Here is a 22445-nt window from a genome sequence, read left to right on the forward strand (position 1 = left end):
AGGAAGGAAGGAAGGAAGGAAGGAAGGAAGGAAGGAAGGAAGGAAGGAAGGAAGGAAGGAAGGAAAGAAGGAAAGAGGGAAAGAAGAAAAGAGGGAAAGAAGGAAAGAGGGAAAGAGATAAAGGAAAGGAAAGGAGAAAGAAGAGAAGAGAGAAAAGAAAGGAAAGGAAAAGAGATGAAGAAAAGAGGGTAAGGAGAGGAGATGGGGGAAGGAAGGGAGGGAAAGGGAGCGAGAAAGAAAAACGGAAGGAAAACAAAAGGAAGAAAGAAAGAAATAAAGGAAAGGAAGGAAATAAGTGATATGGGAGGGGGGACAAGAAGTGCTGCGTAGAGAAGGGCCAGTCCTTGGTGAGGGCTTCACACCTGGGCCTGTGCCCATGGATCTGGGTGAGGACAGGCATTTCTGTTTTTATGCCTAAATGTTTCATTTCCTAAGACCACCCTGGCCTGCCATGCTTTCATCTTGTGCTTATAGAAACCCCAAGACTCTAGCGGGCAGACACACAGGCATCTGAATGCTGAGAGGAACACATTAGCAGAGGAACACGTAAGCAGCTGAACATTGAGAACACACCGGTGGAAGAGCACACTACCAGGCACCAGCAGATGCTGGCAGGCCATCGACCAGCGGAACAATGCAGAGTTTGACCAGGATCTTCTAAAGAGAGCCGGGCCACTAAGCTGCGGGACTCCAGGGAAAAACCACCTTCCCACTCCATCTCCCTTCCAGCTCCCCAATCGGCTGAGAGCTACTTTCACTCAATAAAACCTTGTGCTCATTGTCCAAGCCCATGTGTGACCTGATTCTTCTGGTATACCAAGACAAGAAACCCTGGGAAATAGAAAGCTCTCTGACCTTGCAATAAGGCAGAGGGTCTAATTAAACTCACTAACACAAGCTGCCTATAAATGGCTAAACTGGAAGAGCACACTCTAACATACGCCTACTGGGGCTTCAGCTGTAAACATTCACCCCTAGATGCTGCTGTGGGGTCAGAGCCCCACAGCCTGCCCATCTGCATGCTCCCCTAGAGGTTTGAACAGTGGGGCACCAAATAAATTAGCCACTCCCCCATCATACGCCCTGTGATGGGGATGAGGCAACTTTTCCTGTTTCAACTGGGGGCTCAACCGGGATCCGGGAAGGTGAATGCAAATCTGAAAGTATAGGATTGGCCTCTCTTCCAAAACCTTGGCACCTCTCTCTTTTCCCTGTAGGTAAGAGGCTCTCTTTCCCTTCATGAAGTTTTAAAGCGTCCTAACTGGTCTGGTTAAAACACCCAGACTTCACCTCTTTTCTCTCTTTTATGGTTTGAAATGGCTTTTATCTCTTCCTTTACAATGTTAAGGGATTTGCTACAGGCTGTGGCAATGTTACTAGGTAAAATGAGCATTTGGCTCAGCAGCCAAAGGTGCAAATCAGACTACTTATTCCTAGAGGTGCCACTTATGTCTCCACCCCAGCAGCCGAGGCACGCATGACTCAGGGCACCTCACTTTTCCCTTTCCCTTCTCAGCTCAGGTGCCTGGGCTTATGCACAACTTGCAAAGCTCGCACCCAGCAGCCACAAGGGGGAGCGGGAGAAAGCCCTGGTGGTAGCCACAACCCCACAGGGCCAATAGACGGGCTCTTCTCAACCACCAGGCCAACAGAATGTTTCTCCCCTGGCCGACAAATTCAACCTGGCCTGAACCGGGGGAAGGCTATAGGATTAGAGGGACCCACTTGCACTGAGCAAGAGGCTTTTCCCCCGGGATCTCCCACTTTTGCCCCTTAAACTGTTCTTCATTTTTCCTTTTCTCTCTCTCTTTTTCTTTTTCTTTTTTCTTTTTTTTTTTTTTTTTGTTTGTTTGTTTGTTTTTGAGACAGAGTCTCAGTCTGTCGCCCTGGCTGGAGTGCAGTGGTAGGATCTCGGCTCACTGCAAGCTCTGCCTCCAGGGTTCTCCAGGGTTCACGCCATTCTCCTGCCTCAACCTCCCGAGTAGCTAGGACTACAGGAGCCCTCCACCCGCCCAGCTAATTGAGTAGAGACGCGGTTTCACCTTGTTAGCCAGGATGGTCTCGATCTCCTGACCTCGTGATCTGCTCACCTTGGCATCCCAAAGTGCTGGGATTACAGGCCTGAGCCACCGCACCTGGCTTCGTTTTTCCTTTTCTAAGTGAGAGGGCTCCCCACTCCCAGCACTGTTTCTGATAGGGAAATTAATGCAGGAGTGACCCCTGCTGGCTGATAACTGGAAATTTGGCAGGGCTTATTTGAGACACTCTAAATGGATAAAAACAGCCCCTAAAATACCTTTTTAATTCGAAGCTCGATTCCAAGCTTCTTGTAAGGGTAAGGCCCTAGAAAGAACAACCAGGTCTGAGGCATCCAAAGCCAGGCCACAGGCACAATGTAAATGGGCAGGACCAATTCTTGCCAATTAAACCCCACCCCCAGCCCCACAGAAGGAGGCCATGCTTCATGGCATAAACAGGACCAGGGAATTCACAGGTTGTTGGCAGCAGGAGAAACAGGAGGCATAGGTGACGCCGGTCAATTCCTATTCTCCAGGCTTTCCCTGCTTCGTGGGTACATATCACATCAGTACTTATGGCCAGCACCTGCCAAGGTTGCCAGGCCTCAGGGATGACAGGTGGAAGGGAAAGGGAGGATGCTTGCTTTCTCTCTTTATCACACCTTGAGATTTTGCTGAAAGAAAGAAGGGAATGAGGGATGTCTCTATTCCCTGTCTTTCAGAATGGGTAACCAGTTCTCATTACCACCCCAGCTTATACTCCTCTGGAGTGTGTCCTGAACCATTGGGACTGTTTTGACTCTCAAAATCTGAAGGAAAAACGCCTAATAGCCTTCTGCACAAAGGTTTGGCCAAATTATGATTTCCAGCAAGGAATGACTTGACCTCAGGAAGGAGCCATTTATTTTGATACCCTTTGGCAGCTGGAACTTTTCTATAGATGTGAAGACAGATGGTCTGAGGCCCCATATGTGCAGGCTTTCTATACCTTGCAAGGCAATCCAGACCTTTGCCAACAGAGTAAGATTGATCCAGCCCTCCTATTTGCTGTCTCAGGGAAGGCTGCAAGGGGCAATCCCAGGGAATTAAAGATACAAATCCCACAGGCACTCCCAGTTGAGAAGCTAGCTCCCTCCAGCCCTGCTCCTCCAGATCCACCCTGACTTCCCTATCTTCTCACTTGCCCCCTCCTAGAAATCCTCACCCTAAACAAGCTCTTGTTTCACTCTTGCCCCTCCAACAGATGCATAGTAAATCTGGGCCCAGTAAGTTCCAGGTCCTCTTCTCCCAACAGTACTTAAAGCAAATCAAGAGGGATCTTGGCAAGTTTTCAGATGACCATGATAGATATAGAGAGAGTTTCCAGAATTTCACCCAAATATTTGAACTCTGATGGAGAGATGTTATGTTATTTTTGAATCAGACCCTGATGGACAATGAGAGGCAGTCCACTCTGCAAGCAGCAGAGAGATTTGGGGATGCACTTTGCATCACATATAGCATCAAGGAAGAGGGCAAATATTGTGCAACTGGAAGATAAGCAGAACCAGTGAATGACTCTAAATGGGATCTCAATGACAAGATGGAAGACTGGAAAAGGAGACACTTTCAGATGTTTGTAATAGAGGGCTTGAATAGGACTAAGACCAAGCAGCTCAATTATGCTAAGTTGTCCATTATTGACCAAGGATTTGCTGAGATCCCAACTGGCTTCCTGGAAAAGCTAAGAAAGGCCTTGGTAAAACACACCTCTCTATCTTGTGATTCAGTCAGGAAACAGCCAATCCTAAAGGATACATTTATTACTCAGGCAGCCCCTCATATCAGGAGAAAGTTCCAGAAATGGCCCTGGGAACAGATACACATTAGAGAACCTCCTGAAGTGGCCACCTCAGTCTTTTGCAATAGAGAAAGGGAGATGCAAGAAAGAGGCAGAAGCTTTAATGACCATGGTGAAAGCCCTCAAATAGGGTGCACCTATTAACTGCTAAAGATATGGCAAAAACAGTGATCTCTCTTCTAAAGCTTACCCACTCCCACACAAGGTTTAATATCTTTCACCAGGGTGAAACACCTCTGGGTACAATGTTGTTGTTAGTATATTTCACTTCTTGTCTCTGTAATCTATGGCACTAAATTCTTTCCTTGCATATTACACATTTTTAACCCATGCATACTTAACCTTATAAAACGTGTTTGTTTGTTCGTTCGTTTGTTTGTTTTCCTCTCATGCCTAGAAGCCATAAAACTCCAAATGGCCAGGCAATTGGAGCCTTAGATGATAGCTCCTGATTTGCTAGAAACCCTTAGATAGACCCCTGGGAGAAGTCTGACTGCTGTTCTCCCTAGAACAACACCCTCTGTCACCAGGAAGTAGCTTAAGACTAGTCATCACCCAATTTTAACAGCAGTTTGATGTACCTCTTCAGAGGGGGGAGATGGCACAGGACGGGGGCATGGGTAGAGAAGGGCAGGTCCCTTGTGAGGGCTCCCATGGGCCTGTGCCCATGGGCCTAGGTGAGGACAGACATTTCTGTTTTTGTTCCCAAATGTTGCATTTCCTAAGACCACCCTGGCTTGCCACACCCCCATCCCATATCTGTAAAAACCCTGACACCCTTGCGGGCAGAGATTCACAGGCAGCTGGAGGAGAGGAACGCATCAGAGGAAGAACACACAAGTGGCTGAACATTGAGAGGAACACACTGGCAGAAAAGCACACTTACAGGCACTGGCAGACGCAGGCAGGTCATCGACCAGCAGAACGACGCAGAGTCTGGCCAAAGTGGTCAGAGGGGACCCCAGCCACTAAGCGGCCGTCTCAAGGGGAAAACCACCTCTGTTCTTGCAATAAGGCAGAAGGTCTAATTAAGCTGACTAACACAAGCTGCCCATAGACGCCTGAACTGAAAGAGCACATTCTAACACATGCCCATTGGGGCTTCAGTTGTTAACATTTGCCCCTAAATACTGCCATGGGGTTGGAACCCTACAGCCTGGATGCTTCCCCTAGAGGTTTGAGCAGCGGGGCACCCCGCTGCAGGTGATGGGAGATGCAAGCTGCACTCCCATCACCTGCACTGTGAGGAGGACAAAGGAAGCCATCTCTGGAAATAGACCAGAATTCATTACTGAAGTGAAAAATGTCAAAAGGAAGGAAGAATAAAGGAAGGCAGGGAGGGGGAGGGCAGAAGAAGGCGGGATGGAGGGGAGAGACAAAGAAAGAAAGAAATGTATACATACATACATATATGTGTGTGTGTGTATGTGTTCGTGTGTGTGTAGACATTGTTAAAGATATACATATATCTACTTTTCTCTGTCTATCATCTATCCACATATCTGTCTATCTTTAATGTTGAAGTTGTAAAGATGAATCCTTAGATGTATCATTGAAGCATTTACCTTAGTGAACAGCATTATAATCTCAGATAATTGTATCAGGTTAGTTATTGAGTTAACTAAATTAAACTTTCAATTAATTTTGACATTTAAGAGAAGTGTATGTTAGCAAAACTAAATGTATGTTAGCCAAACTAGGATCATAAAAACCAATCTGTCTTTTTTATCAACTTTTTATTTCACGTTACACAAAATTTATGTTAGGTGCCTTTGTGGAGAGGTTTTCCACATAAGGTGGCGGGACAGGAAATGTTGTGTCTGGTTTCCTACAGTAAAGTAGCCTGTAACAATGTCCCTTTTCATATTTATTCAAATACATATTTTTCTTATTCAAAAAATGTCAAACAATATGTTTCAAAAATGGTTATGACTTCCTGCCTTCTTATTTGGGCAAATACAAATAAAACATCTAAATTTAAGAAATAAGATTACAGTATCTAAAACAAGTTGGATAATGAGTAGAGGTTTTTCGGATTTCCTTTGGGGGCATGGAGGAACAAAGTTTGAGATATGTTACACATAAATCAATCTCTAAAAATATATTGATGTCCCAGACACAATTGAAATATAGTTATCCAATTGTCACGTCTTGCTCATCCTTAAAAAAAAAAAAATAAAGCAAACTTCAAGTTTAATCCTTTTTTATTGTGTCTGAAACTGATTATGGAACAACTGAATAACTATGTGCTAGCTCGTGTATTGTTGTTGTGCATTGAAAGCATTTCATTGTTATACTCTTCCTTCAAAGTATCAATTAAGTATCACAAAAGTAATAAAGTAATTACTACTCTAATGTAGAGGGATAGAGAAACAGAAACTGTGCTATTTGTTTTAATTGCAATTATTAGTACTGCTTTAATCACTTTACTCTCACAAATACCCATTGAGTTATGTACTAGATCATTTTACTTACAAGCTTAGAAAGAATAAATGATTTGCTCAAATTCTACTAGACACTAAGTGGTGTAGCCTGAATTCAAGCATAGTAATATCGGACTCCAGCCTTCTCACTCCCACCAACCCCACATATGTACACACAACACAAATACATACACACAAAATCACATACCAAAATATTTTTAACATACAGATTTATGAGATAATATGGATTCATTCTCAACATATCCAAAGTGATTTCAGTAAATTGCCATCTTAAAATATTAGGACTTTAACATGTAGTTCATATGTTGACAATGGTTACTTTCAAGAAAATTAGCATATATGGGGGACTGGTGATGAAGAGTATGTTCACCTTTTACTCTATTAAATTCTTCTACAGTTCTTGAACAATTTATAGTGAAGGTATATTTAAATGTTACTTATGTAAAACAAACATAGAGCACAAATTAAAAAAAAAAAAAAAACTATAAGAAGTTTTGATGTGTCAGTGACCTAAGATTTTGGAATTATAAGTCACTAAAATGGAATCTAATACAGAGTTGGCATAGTGTTTGCAAGTTGAAACCCAGCCATCTCTGAAAATAGACCAGAATTCATTACTGAAGTGAAAAATTGTAATGGTGATTAGATATCAATATCTCATTTTTTTTCTTCCTATTACGGAAAGAAATAAAAGTAGATTAGATGGGAGACACAATCTACTTAAAATCCAGCAGACATGAAAAACCTTATACATCACGATTAAGTAGGATTTATTCCTGGGATCCAAGACTGGTCCAACAGATGCAAATCAATAAATATGATTCACCACATACACAGAATTAAAAGCAAAAACCTTGTGATCACCTCAATAGATGCAGAAAAAGCTTTCAACATAATCCAACATCTCTTCATGATAACCACACTCAACCAACTGGACATAGAAAGAACCTACCTCAAAATAAGAGCCATCTAGGACAGACCTGCAGCCAACACCATATGGAACGGGCAAAAGCTGGAACCATTACCTTTGAGAACTGGAAAACGACAAGGATGCCCACTCTCAACCTTCCTATTTAACAAGTATTAGAAGTCCTAGACAGAGCAATCAGGCAAGAGAAAGAAAAAAAAAAGGCATTCAAATAGGAAAATAAGTCAAACTAACTCTTTTCACTGAGCACTTGATTCCATACCTAGAAAACCCTAATGACTCCACCAAAATGCTGCTAGAACAGATAAAAGATTTTAGAAAGGTTTCAGGATACAAAAGCAATGTACAAAAATCTGTAGCATTTCTATACACCAATAATGTTCAGGCTGAGAGGCAAATCAAGAACACGCTCGCATTTACAATAGCTAAAAATAAAATAAAACATCTAGAAATACAGCTGACCAAAGAGGTGAAAGATCTCTACAAGTAGAACTGCAAGACACAGCTTAAAAAAAAATAGACAAAACAAAGAAACGGGAAAACATTTTATGTTCATGGATTGGAATAATTAATATTGCTACAAATGGCCATACTGTCCAAAGTGATTTACAGATTCAATGCTATTCCTATCAAACTACCAATATCATTCTTCACAGTTAGAAAAAAAAATTATAAAATTCATTTGGAACCAAAGAAGAGTCTGAATAGACAAAGCAACCCTAAGCAAAATGAACAAAGCTGGAGACATCACATTTCCCAATGTCAAACTGCACTATAAGGCTATATTAACCAAAATAACATGATACTGGTATAAAAATAAGACACATAGACCAATGGAACAGAATAGAAAACTCGGAAATGAAGTTCAATACTTACAACTATATGATCTTTTTCACAAGCCTGACAAAAACAAGCAGTGAGGAAAGGAACCTCTATTCAATAAATGGTCCTGGGATATAACTGTCTAGCCATATGTACAAGAATGAACCTGAATCCTTAACTTTTACCATATACAAAAATTAACTCAAGATGAATGAAAGATTTAAGTGCAAGGCCTCAAATCCTATAACAACTCTAGAAGAAAACCTTGGAAATACTCTTCTGAACATTGGCTTTGGCAAACAGTTTGTGACCAAGTCTCCAAAAGCAATTGCAACAAAAACAAAACAATTGAAAAATGAGACCTAAGTAAACTAAAGAGTGTCTGCACAGGAAAAGAAAATATCATACAGTAGACAGACAATCTACTTAATGGGAGAAAATATTCACAAACTATGCATCTGACAAAGGTCTAATATCTGGAATCTGTAAGGAACTTAAACAAAACAAAAAGAAAAACAAATAACTCCATTTAAAAAATGGGCAAAGGACATGAACAGACACTTTGCAAAAGAAGACGTACAAGCAGCCAATGAACTTGAAAAAAATGTCCACCATCACCAATTATCAGAGAAATGCAAATCAAAACCACAGTGAGGTACCATCTCACACCAGTCTGAATGGCTATTGTTAAAAAAATAAAAAAAATAAAAAAAAAACAGATGCTGGTGACACTGCAGAGAACAGGGAATGCTTATAGACTGTTGGTGAGAATGCAAATTTGTTCAGCCACTGTGGAAAGCAGTGTGGAGATTTATCAAGGAGCTTAGAACCCCATTCTACCCTACAATCCCACTACTAGGTATGTACCCAAAGGAAAATAGATCGTTATATTAAAAATACCCATGCACTCACATGTTCATTGCTACACTATTCACAATAACAAAGATGTGGAATCAACCTAGGTGCCCATCAGTGGTGGAGTGAATAAAGAAAATGTGGTACACATACACCATGGAACACCGTGCAGCCATAAAAAAGAGGGAAATCACGTGCCTCACGGTGACATGATGGATCTGGAGGCCATAATCCTAAGCAAATTAGCACAAGAACAGAAAATCAAATACCACATATTTTCATTTATAAGTGGGAGGTGAACACTGAGCACACATGAACATAAACATGGGAACAGACACTGACCACTACTAGAGGGGAAAGGGAGAGAGGTGGGCATGGGATGAAAAACTTCCTATTGGTTACTATGTTTCATACCTGGATGCAATATATCCATGCAACAAACCTGCGCATGAACCTCCTGTTTCTAAAATATAAGTTGAATTTAAAAAGTAAAAAGAAGAAAAGACAAATCTACTTAAAATATTATAAAAATAGTTTCTCCAATTACATTTTCAGGTACCTTCATAAACTAACTTATTACTTTTTGCCATAGAGGAAAAAATGATTTATTTTTCTCTGATGGTTGAAAAGGGGTAGTTTTACATATTCTCTAATCAGATATGTCCTTAAATTGAAAAGAGAAAGGGTTATGAGCAATGAGCAAAAATGAACATTGCAAAGGTGCTTTACGAAATTTACTATTTTGCTATCAACATTTTCATATTTAATTAAAAAGACTAGTGGATCACACAATTTATTGTTTGTAGCTTCCAGGAAATACGGGATAGCAACTGGGAAGGAAATAAATTAAAAAATTTTGAGTGTCAGAATCAGACAGATTGAAGCAGTGGTCACTCCTGTACTCATCAGCATTGTCCTCTTCCTACCTTTCCCAAACACTATGGTACTAGGTCTTGTTACTCTGGCCTCTACCTTCCTCAATTGGGAAGGGTATTTCTAAAGCTCAGACCTCCCTGCCTCCAAGCAGCTTCCCAAAACTGACATTTCTAAATTCCCTATCAAACATTTTCCCACAAGAGATGCAAATTTTCATTCACTAATTTTGCAAATATGAAATCTTATTAAAATTTTTCTAAGAGAAAACACGGATAAAAACCTACTATTTATATTTTGACAGGAGTGACATATGGTATTTATCCAGAATAAAGAATTTATCTAGACTTATTATGCGGTAGTAACTAACACCTGCTGCCTGAAATAGAGAACAAAAATAAGCCACGAGTTTGATGAAATAAATATACCTATGTGTTTTTTCTATATACCATTCCTTATATAAGAGTAGCACATAAGAATAGTAGGGAACTTAATAATTATCCAGAAGCTTATGCCAATTAGAGGACTAAATGAAATAATGTTTTGAATATCTCAATCTGAAAGTGAAGAAAAGAACAATCAGGATTGAAAACAAAACAACTAAGATAATTTTCAGAATACAGTTAAGTTGAAAGGATGTATTAAATTATTATGTTGCCTTTCATAACTCATTCCAGAGTTCAAAGTTGAATATTTTTATTGTGCCTTATTTTATATTTATTTTATTTTATTTTATTTACTTTGAGACAGAGTCTCATTCTGTCACCCAGGCTGTACTGCAGTGACATGATCTCGGCTCACGGCAACCCCCGCCTCCTGGGTTCAAGTGATTCTCCTGCCTACAGACACATGTCATTAGCAAGCCCAGCTAATTTTTTGTATTTTTAGTAGAGACATGGTTTTACCATGCCAGCCAGGTTGGTCTTGAACTCCTGATCTCAAGTGATCTGCCCACCCACCTCAGCCTTCCAAAGTACTGGGATTACAGGCATGAGCCTCTGAGCCTGGCCGATCGTGCCTTGTTTTAAAATAATAATTCAGTCTAAGGATTAGAAGACAAGATGAGGTTGGATAGATAAGGACATTAAAGAAAAAGGAAGTTTTATGCTTTCCCTCTTTTTTGCTTTACTTGGATGGATTTTTCTACTCACAATTCCTTCTCCCCCCAGCCTGTCTAATGCATTATATACTTTGAGATGTAGTTCATTTCTTGTTTCAACTCCCAAAATACTCCAAACATATCTTTTCTGTATACTTAACAACACTCTATTAAAGCAAGGTGCTGTGTGTGTCTGTCTCCCATATGAGGTTATGAAACTCTGAAAAATGAAGGCAGAAATCTTGTTTATTCATTTTTATAAGCGCAAGCACGCTGATGCACAGTGCCTGGTGATAATGATTTCAAAGTTGAATGACAAACTGTAAAAGAATGTTCCAGGCATTGTGCATGTATCATATGATGTGTAAGTTTATTTCAACTTACAGTGAGATAGTTTTTATTACTCTCATTTTATAATTAGAAAAATAATCCTAAAATAAATCAATAACTTAATTTTTTTTACAGAAGAGTAAGTGGTTGAACAAAGATTTAAATTCTGGGTAATATGTTTCCCAAACAAGTTGCATTTCAACATTTTACTGTACCTGCTGTAAAGGAAAAATGAATGAAACACCTCTTACCTAGACTTTGGTCAGGCAATGGCCATTTATTATTAATATTGCTTGCCTTTGATTTGTCAAGTGTCTTAATATAGGAGGTAATTAAGAAGCGATTGTCTCCTATACAAAATTTAAGAAACTATTATGACTGGTGGAATGATGATGAATTCCACAAGCTAGAAGAGGGTAAGTGGTGGGTGGGTTGGTGCGCAAAGGGGTGTGTATGACTGATGTATGTTAACATTTCTTTACATAGGCATGTACCTAAGTAACAAAACAAAATATTTTTAAGCTGCTAAGTTATTATCACTGCTTGGCACATTTACTCACTATGTGAATTTACACTTTCTGTTAGAACTTTCCTTGTGTATCAGTCACTCGAATTTAATTAATAGAGAGATGTAGAGAAATTAACTCAGTATTCTGAAGAGCTGTGTATATTCTCATGTACTTGAGGAAGAAGAAAATAACATTGCCAAATAAGCATATAACCTATTATATTTTTAGAAAATTCACAAACAATTTGAAACGATTTGGAAAGTGTAAGAATCCAGGCTAAATAACAAATTAGTTAAGTGTAAAAGTTAACACCTCCCCCACATACACATAAATACAAGGCCATCCATGTAAAATTAATATACAATGTGTATGTACACATGTATGTATGTGTGTGTGCATATGCAGAGTCTTTCTGAGTTATGTAGTACTCATTATTAAATAATTTCCTTTTTGTCAGAAAACTCCCAAGAACATTTGTTGTAGTAGGTTTGTATACTGAGCCAAAACTTACATGTTGGAGATGAACCATGACAGATGCTGAAATCTCAACTTGCCAACACATTTGAAATTGGGTGTCCTCCCTCAGCAAGACTGATTGAATGGACCCCAGAAAGAGTCCACAAATACACTACAGGTGATTCTGATGCATGAAATTGGCAGAATACCTCAGGATACTGAATATTGCCTAAATAGTGAGGTGTTTTTTGTTTGTTTGTTTGTTTGTTTTGGTCATTAAAGTACTCTCTACACACTTAACTGAAGAGGAAATAATATTTTCTCTCTAGCAAACATGTCCCCTGATTTGTCTACATATCTTTCCCAATGAGAGCGAAGCTTAAGAGAAAGCATAGGGTGTCCCATTCTTCTAGATTTCTGTTATTGCCTGATGACTCCATTTTATTCATTCATCGACCTGTCTGGAAGCTGTTCACTCTTCTCTCCTGCTTCTGTCCAGGAACCTTAGTCATCAATGAAACTAAGAGCTTACCACTGTTTTCCAAACTTGCTTTTCTTATACCGTATATTAAAGCAGTGGTCCCCAACCTTTTTGACACCAGGAACTAGTTTCATGGAAGACATATTTGCCATGGCCGGGGTCGGGGCGGCGGGAGTGATGGAGGCGGTAGGGAGGGTGTGGGTGGTTGGTTTCAGGATGAAACTGTTCCATCTCATATCATCAGGCATTATATTATCATAAGGAGCACGACCTAGATCCCTTGTGTGTGCAGTTCAAAATAGGGTCCGCGCTCTTAGGACAAGCTAAAACCACCACTGATCTGACAGCAGCCAGAGCTCAGGCGGTAATGCTCACTGGCCGGTTGCTCGTCTCCTGCTGAGCAGCCCGAGTAGGGACCCCTGCATTAAAGCTCAATCCACTAAAAAATTATGCAGTCCCATTTCCTGCTGTTTTCTCTCTCTTTTTTTTTTTTTTTTTCTTACCATATTTCTGTTATGTTCTTATTGAATTACTGGTGCTTTTCAAATTGATCTTTAACGATTCTAACATATTTTGAGCCCTTCCATAAAATGCCTGAAATACATTTTTTCTTCAATTTTGCAATCTGTTTAATGGTATTTTTCAAATTTATTCATTCATTAGAATTATGTATGTGTAATAGATGTTACTTTCATCAATCATAACTTTTGCTAATGTCTCCTCCCTTTTTATAACTTGTATTTCTACTCCTGCTTTCGTGTCTCTTGATTATTAGAAGTTCTTAAATTTAATGCTGTTGAATGTATCAGTTGCTCCACACATGATTTGTATTCTTTCCCAGATTTAAGAAATTCTTCCCAATTTCTCTATTGCACATGCATCTGTTTGTTCTTCTGTAGTGTCTTCTCGATGCGATGTATTATGGGTTTTTGGTTTTTCCACTAAAATCTTCAAACTACATAAAAATGATTTTTTTTCGTCCCAGTGCTATCCTTTTGCACTGATCTACACGATCTCTAACATTTATCAGTACTTATAAGAATTTGGGTTCGTATTTGTAGATTCTTTTTGTCTTATTGAACTTTTTATCTATACAATAACTTCACTTAGATGTAATCACTATATCTTAATTATAAATCTTGAAATCCGTAAGGCTTGTCTCTCTCTCTCTCTTTTTTTTCGCTGTACAGTATTTGTTTCATTTAGCTCTCTGAATTTATTTACATATTGTAGAATCAGGTTGTCAAAATCCATGAAAAGTCTTCTAGGATTTAACGGACTAGAATTCCATTGACTCTATTAATCAATTTAAGGCAAGTTGATGACTATACAATATTTATTCTTTATTTCTACCCAACAATGAAGTATATAATTATAAATATTTAGCTCAAGTATTTTCAATGAAGTTTTGTAATTTATTTTCATAACATATATATTTTTCTAGGCATGTTATATTATTTTTGATAGGTATAATGATTCTCATTTACTTAAGTATAAATTCTAACTATAGCTGGTTAGAAAATGATTTTTACATGTTGATTTTTGCATTTAGTAATGTAACAAAATATTCATATGAATTCCATAAACTTGTCTGTTTTTTTCAGTTTTCTACATCATGTGAAAATAATAAAAATGTAAATTTTTTCTTAAAAAATCTTATCTTTATTCCTTACAAACTCTTAAGATTCTCTAATATAGTATGAAAAAGAAGTAGTGATTATGGACATCCTTGGTTTGTTTTGGATTATAAAGAAATGCTTTCAATATTTTACCATTAAATATAATATGTATTGATAGGATCATTGTGTACAGGAATACATGGACTTTACAAATTTATGGAATTTTCATAGTATTTCTAACTTGCTAATTTTTCTTCTAAATCATGAACAGGTGTTTATATAATTCAAAATATTTTAAAATTTATTGAGTTTATTATATTTTATTCTCCTTTTTTTAATGCAATGAATTACTTTAAACTTTTTTTTTATACTAAAGCAAACTTAAATTCTGGAATTAAATCCAACAAGTATACTTTTTTTATAACTTCTGCATTCAATACGTTTATATTATCATTAGAAATTTTGCAAGTGAATCTGTGATTTTAATTTCTTGCACTGTATTTATTATAAAATTTATGTAATTTTTGTTTGCCCCATAAGATGAGTTGAGGAAAATTTATTGTTTTATTATTCTCAGGATCCTTTGGTATAAAATTGGATGCATTATTTCCTTAAATATGTAATATATAATATAATTTGTCTTATGACTAGAACCCTTTACTTACTGTTATGCATATGATTCCCTTAAATTACCCAGATTGGGAAGTTCCTAGGTTCATTTCTTACTTCCAATGCACTTAGGGCTCTCAAAGCAGAGGATAAAGATTTCCAGGTTTTGAAAGAATTCTCAGTATGATTGTTGATCTTTAAAGCTTTCTTTCTTGAGTGTCTGCTTTCACTTTGGAGGATCTACAGATTTCTTAATGTTATGTTAGCTCTTATATTTATTTAAAAAGATATGTTGTAAAATCTCTTACCTAGATTAGTATTCCAGTTCAGAGGGTCATCGAGAGTATCTAATCTGCTATACTATCCCAACCTATATTTTTTCTGATATTATTACTTGATTTTAAAATATATGGTCTTGATTTCAGGTTGACCATTAGTAAATAAGAGATATCAAAACTCAAATGTAAGTTTCTTTCCAACTCAGCCAGTCTTTTTTTCAGATAGTTTATGGTTAGTATATTAACTGTATATTAATTTAAAAGTATACTCCTTTAAAAATAACCCTGTGATTCATTATCTGTTGAAAAAGAGGAATGGTTTCTGAAATTTATCCACATTTTTCAGTTTGGGCAAGTTAGGGCTGTTACATAGTAGTCACACCTTAATTCTTGTAAGTACTTACACAAATTTTTTCTTCCTAGATATTTATTCATTCTGAAATCTAACACAGAGTGGATACAAGTAGTGAAAAAGAACCTGTACACTACTGTGATAATTCATTCTGCATTGCTGGAAGCATGCAAAGCTAGTATAATGACAGACTGCTAAAAACAGCTAATGATCTAAGGTTTGTTGTTATTGTATTCCCCAAGATGTACTGCAATGTAGAACTTATCTCAGAGCTTGTCAGCTATGAGATGATTTTTCTTCACTCTGCTCAATATGTGCCTATAAGCAACATCTCTATTATGCTGCTACCATTAACAGAGTAATTAGGAAGGCTATCATGGTCTCAAACTCTGTAAGTGTTTGAGACTCCGCCTCATAAAATGTTCATTAGAGGACAAATTACCACATTTTAAGTAGAGAAAACATCATCTCAAAATATGTCTTTTCTGATCCCCACTGCCAATATCTCAGGTTTTGTTTACTACTGTTTTTCATTATTACAGTCATTAGGACTAGCTAAGCTTGGAAGCAATCATGTTCAGAATATAATTTTTGAGCATTAACTCAACATTTAAAAATGCCTTGTAGTACTTGTCTGAATGGACAGAGAAAGATACATCATCATAAACTACATGTCATTGCAGTCAAAGGTTATGAGTAGATATGTTAATATGCTGTTGAGATTGCACTTAACAAGTATAGGTAGGAATCTCCATGGAGAGCTTTGCTGCTTCAAAGGAATTAAACAGAATAGTCCTTTTTGGTCTTTTTTTGAAAGGGAGAGGAACATATCTTTTCATGAACATTAAAAAAAAAAAGTTAAATACCTGAAGAAGCTTAAGTTGTGGGTAGTTTATACATATATATAAATTTAGATTTTCATGTTTTTGTTGTTAATGATTATCCTATTTTCCTTTTTTTTTTTTTTTTTTTTGTCTTTCACATCTGTTTATATCTTCTTTTAAATAGAGACAGGGTTTATCTCACTATGTTGGTCAGGCTGGTTACGAACTCCTGGCCTTAAGTGATCCTCCCATCTCGGCCTCCAAAAGTGCTAGGATGGCAGGCATGAGCCACAATATCTGGCCATATCTCATTTTGATTTGAACATTTTTAATGAGCTTGCTATGTTCATACAATGATCATTTTTATCCATATCAATGATAGGATTAGCTTCAATAATTAAAGACCTAAATAGTAACTAAGATAATTCATTTAACCAGAATCAATCAGAATTTATAATTTGGATGGTTCTCATTTGAAATATGTATTTGTAAACTTTTAAAGAATATTTATAAATTGACAAGACAAATCAAAAATGCCATTGAATCAGAGGATTATGTCCTGGGGGTTTCTTATTCTTACCTTCTCTCTCTTTCATTTACAGTTTCTCAGACAGGATTCTGTAGTTCCTGCCAAACTGAAAAGTACCCAGAGTCTGAGCATTCCTGATAGTGTACAAAGCCTGAGGCAAGCTCACATTCTAAAACAGGCTGTTTCAATTTTATACTCCATTTAACACTTCATTTGATGCTCAAACTTCATTTTAGTCTGCAGTGTTAACATTCCAGCATTTATGTGAGTTAGGCAATAGGTGTGGATTCAATACTCCTAAAAGATAGTTTGGGCAAATCTAGGCTCTGATGCCCGAGATGAGTGAGAGCCATTCTGTTTACAACTGTGAAAATCTTACTTGATTTTTAAAACTAAGGACCATAAAGCTACACAAAAGGGAGGCTTACTGCAAAAGGAACTGCAACTTATACTCTGAAAATAATGGGAGCATCACTAACAGGTGGTGCATAGATCATCCAGTTGATATGCAATGTCTGAGGAGCTGTCACAGAAACAAAGTCTGCAGTAGATGTGCATGGAAATTAAACAGATGTTTAAATTCAGAAAAGTACAGCAAGGACACAAATTTTCAGCCTTTTTTGGAAAGAAGTATGAACTCTGAGAGACAAATATTGGAAGCAAATATTAGATTTCCTTTGAAATTAACTTTCAGATTCTGACTTTGTTCACTCAGGATTGCTTACATGTCTTCTGACCAGGCTGACTTGATAAGCAACCTCCACACCTGCACAGGGCCCACACTTAGAAGAGCCTCATGCTTAGTTTAATGCTGTTTCATTGCCATCTTGAAATTCTTCAGAATTTTTTAACAGGAAGCCTCACATTTTCATCTCGTATTGGGCCCCAGACATTATGTAATCAGTCTTGTTTCTGCTGTATAATACAAATTGAACTTAAAAATAGCAATCTCCAAAACATTAACAAAAAGAGGCATCATTTTTCCCTGTATTGGTTGGATGATGGACAGAAACGGGACTACAATAAGGACTGAGCCCATGAGTGATCATACTGAGGTTCTCATGACTTTTTAAGCTTATCAAAACAAAATGCTCATCAAATACTGTTCATTCTATTCAAAACCACAGCTTTTGTTTTTCTATATTAACTTACAGTTTAGTTGGTGACAGATGGCGTTGTTCAATATTAGGAGCTTTTGAAGCTCCATTTTCTTAAAATGTAAACACAAAAATATCCACCAGCCTATCAGGGTTCCACATAAAATAAGCAAGATGATTGAAAATAAACAAGATGATTTATTGCTAGGCATTTATTTAAGAAGCTGTGCTATGGATAGAAACGATGGGGTTATTTTGAATCTTTTTTTTTTTTTTTTTTTGAGACAGTGTCTTGCTCTGTCATGCAGGCTGGAGTGGAAGTGGTATGATCTCAGTTCACTGCAACTTCCGCCTCCCAGGTTCAAGCGATTCTCCTGCCTCAGCCTCCCAAGTAGCTGGGGTTATAGGTGCCCGACACTGCACCCGAATATATATATATATTTTTAATAGAGACTGGGTTTTACCAGGTTGACCAGACGGCTCTTGAACTCCTGACCTCAGGTGATCCACCTGCTTTGGCCTCCCAAAGTGCTGGGATTACAGGTGTGAGCCACCGTGCCAGGCCTGTTGATTCTTTATAAGCTGTATTTGTTGAATAATGTTAAACAGGGAGATGTTGATTATATCTTTATCACAGTAATGATGATGTTCTATTTTTATTGAATATTCTTTCTATGTAGAGTCTAGTAAACCACATTCACCTAGAAGAACTAAAACTAAGATTTATTTTATCTTTCTCTAGTTAAATTCACATTTATAAATTGTCCTTTTCGTGACCACCTCAGTGTTCTGCTTCAACTCAATATTAAACCATGTACTATGAAATATTAATAGGAAAAGTCAGATCCATTTATATTTTATGCTGAAATGTAGCCAATTCTTCCATAGTGATAATACAATTACGGAACTAATTTTGAAGTTCATAATGGATTTTTAAAAGTAACTTATCCATTATAGGCTGTAGCCAGATGTTGTGTAAGACACTGATGGAGAAAAAAGACGTTAATACTATAGCATATTAACAGTTTAGTAAAAGAATATCTCCAATGCTATGCAGCCAATAAATGTGTAAAAAATATTATTTTCCCCCTGATGTTTGTTTTTTGCAACATCACAAATGTAGGTTCTTCTTTTATCCTAAGTAACAGGAAGCCACTCAGAAATTCAGAGGCCAAGTTTAGTATAGGGCATGAGAATTTGGAATAGTAATAACAGAAGAAAATAATTTATAATCTGTCTTCTTTTTCTTATTTCTCACTTGCTCCACTTTATTGCCTCCCTCATCATTTCATCACAAGTTTTCCAGGGGAGCTTTAGTAAACTGTATACTATTAAATTTCCTGTTTTTTTTTTTTTTCTCACCCTTCATTGCCACTGTACAACTAAAAACACACTTTTTTCTTTTTCTTTTTTAAATAAGACTCTTACTTCCTCAGACACGAGAATCTCTTTTTTTCTTTCTTTGTCACTGGCTATTTCTATTCATTTTTATGAGAAGATTCAGCCTACTCTTTTTATTGAATGAAGGCTTATTTCTGATCATTTAACTATTATTTTTTTCACAGAAAATTGTATCCATCCCAGTGCTTCAATTATCATCTATATGACAATGACTTGCACATGTATCTCTGCACCAATCATCATCTCTGTGGATCAAATCCATATATTAACCAGGCTCATGAAAACTTAAATTCTTCAAAGACATTGAAAACATATGAAACCAAACTTCTCACTCTACACACAGTCCTATTCCAGAATTTTCTCTTTTGATAAGTGCCATAACTGTATGTCCAGTTACACAACCCTGTAATCTGAGACTTATTCCTTACACTTTCTCTCCTTCTAAAACTTTTCTAAGTTCTATGATTTTGCTCCAAAATATTTATTAGAAAGTCTACACTTTTCTCCTTCTCAGAAACAAACTCCTTAGTCTAAATTACCATTATATCTGACCTGGACTAATTAAATAGCTTCATAAGTATTATGTCCATATTGACTTTGGCTAACCCTTTGCCCCAGTGCCAAGAAAGAGTAATGTTTTAAAAATGCAAATTCAATCACTTAATTCTTCTATTTGAACTATCAACAACCACCATTATTCCTAGGGTCAAGACCAAGATCCTTAATAATAATACTATTTGTAAGACTCTTTGCCTCACTTTCTGATCTCTAGCCATGCTGCCCTCCTTTAGTTCCTTTTAGATACCAGAAGCTTCTACATGCTAAGCCTTTACATATGTTGGTTTGTCTATCTGCAGTACCTGCTCTGCCTTCTCATCTCTCATTTTCACCTGGTTAACTCTCTCTTAGTTTCCAAAGCTCAGTTCAAACATCATTCTTTGGTTTAAGACTTCCTCATGATCTACTCATGACTGTATCTATTTTACACTGTTATTACACAATGTCCTCAAATTTAAGCACTATTCACAGATTGAATTTTACATTAATTTTTAATAATCTGGCAAATATATATTATATATATATAAATTATCTTTAATAGGTTAGGTTTTCTGAGAGTAAATTCAATTGTAGCTTATTTGATGAAGATTTTAATTCAACAGATTTTGTTGAATTAAAGTCTCCATAAAAGAAGTTACAGTTTATGTTTATTTACAAATACATATTTTTATTCTTATAAATGATTAAGTAATTAATTAAAATGTTTATAATAATACACTAATTAATAAACATATGACAGCCAACTTGCCCAAACTGTTTAGAAACATTTCAGTAAGATTAAGTGAGAGCTTTCAATAATTTCAACAATAGATTTGAAACCACCTTTGCAAAATTTATAACTGAGAAAGTTATTGCAGTGATAGAGACATGACCTAACCAATCCCGTTTTGCTTCTAATGTCCAAGCTGTCCTTGTTCATTCCTGGGTTTAGGCCTAACTAACTTTTGGAGGAACTTACTTTATAGTTTAACTTTGAAACAAAGAAAATAACAGTTTTTTCCCAAAACAAACACTCTTCCTGCCTGGGGACTACACTGCCTTTGCAGGACTAACAAATTAGTCATGAGATTAGAAATTATGGTTTAGGAGTCATGCAGTTGGAGGCTGTAATATTCTGAACCTCCCTAAATTGCTCTTGGGAATAACATCAGTATTGTGAAACCTAAGATCAGTGTTTGAGATATTTCACAGACCCTGCACTGGATGAATTGGCTGGCACCACCCAGTTCGATAAACTGGTTCATCTGGTCTCATGGCCTTTACCCAAGAAATGACTCAGTGCAAGAAGACAGCTTCAACTCCCTGTGATTTCATCTTGGACCCAATCAACCAACACACTTGACTCAATGGTCCCTTAACCACCAAAGTATCCTTAAACTCTGATCCCTGAACTCGTGGGGAGACTGATTTGAGTAATAATAAAACTCCCCTCTCTGGTACAGCCCCTTCTGCATGAATTAAACTCTTTTTCTATTGCAATTCTCCTGTCTTGATAAATTGGCTCTGTCAAGGCAGCGGGCAAGGAGAACCTGTTAGGTGGTTACAGACACAGCATCTTTCCTTCCTTACTACTTTTCTTATTACTGTTCTTCCTTTTTTCCTGTATTCCTCCATTCTTGCCCACCTGCTTTTTATCCAGTCACTATTAAGTACTTGGTATAGAGCTTTGTACATCTTAGATGTATAAATGAATTGTAAAATGAATTAATGAATCAGAATATCAATTTTCATATGGCTTGTAACATTTTCTAGTTGTACAATGTAACTAGGGTATGTTTGTCTTGTAATAGTCTGTCAAGTAGAATAAGAAATGCAACATCTACTAAACGTTGTTTGGAAACTAAGTGGAAAAAGAACAACTTTTTTTTTTTTTTATTATACTTTAAGTTCTAGGGTACATGTGCATAACGTGCAGGTTTGTTACATATGTATACATGTGCCATGTTGGTGTGCTGCACCCATCAACTCGTCAGCACCCATCAATTCATCATTTATATCAGGTATAACTCCCCAGTGCAATCCCTCCCCCCTCCCCCCTCCCCATGATAGGCCCCAGTGTGTGATGTTCCCCTTCCCGAGTCCAAGTGAACTCATTGTTCAGTTCCCACCTATGAGTGAGAACATGTGGTGTTTGGTTTTCTCTTCTTGTGATAGTTTGCTAAGAATGATGGTTTCCAGCTGCATCCATGTCCCTACAAAGGACGCAAACTCATCCTTTTTTATGGCTGCATAGTATTCCATGGTGTATATGTGCCACATTTTCTTAATCCAGTCTGTCACTGATGGACATTTGGGTTGATTCCAAGCCTTTGCTATTGTGGATAGTGCCGCAATAAACATACGTGTGCATGTGTCTTTGTAGTAGCATAATTTATAATCCTTTGGGTATATACCCAGTAGTGGGATGGCTGGGTCATATGGTACATCTAGTTCTAGATCCTTGAAGAATCGCCATACTGTTTTCCATAATGGTTGAACTAGTTTACAATCCCACCAATAGTGTAAAAGTGTTCCTATTTCTCC

Source organism: Piliocolobus tephrosceles, chromosome 9 (genome assembly GCF_002776525.5).
Source record: "Piliocolobus tephrosceles isolate RC106 chromosome 9, ASM277652v3, whole genome shotgun sequence".
Taxonomy (NCBI): Eukaryota; Metazoa; Chordata; class Mammalia; order Primates; family Cercopithecidae; genus Piliocolobus; species Piliocolobus tephrosceles.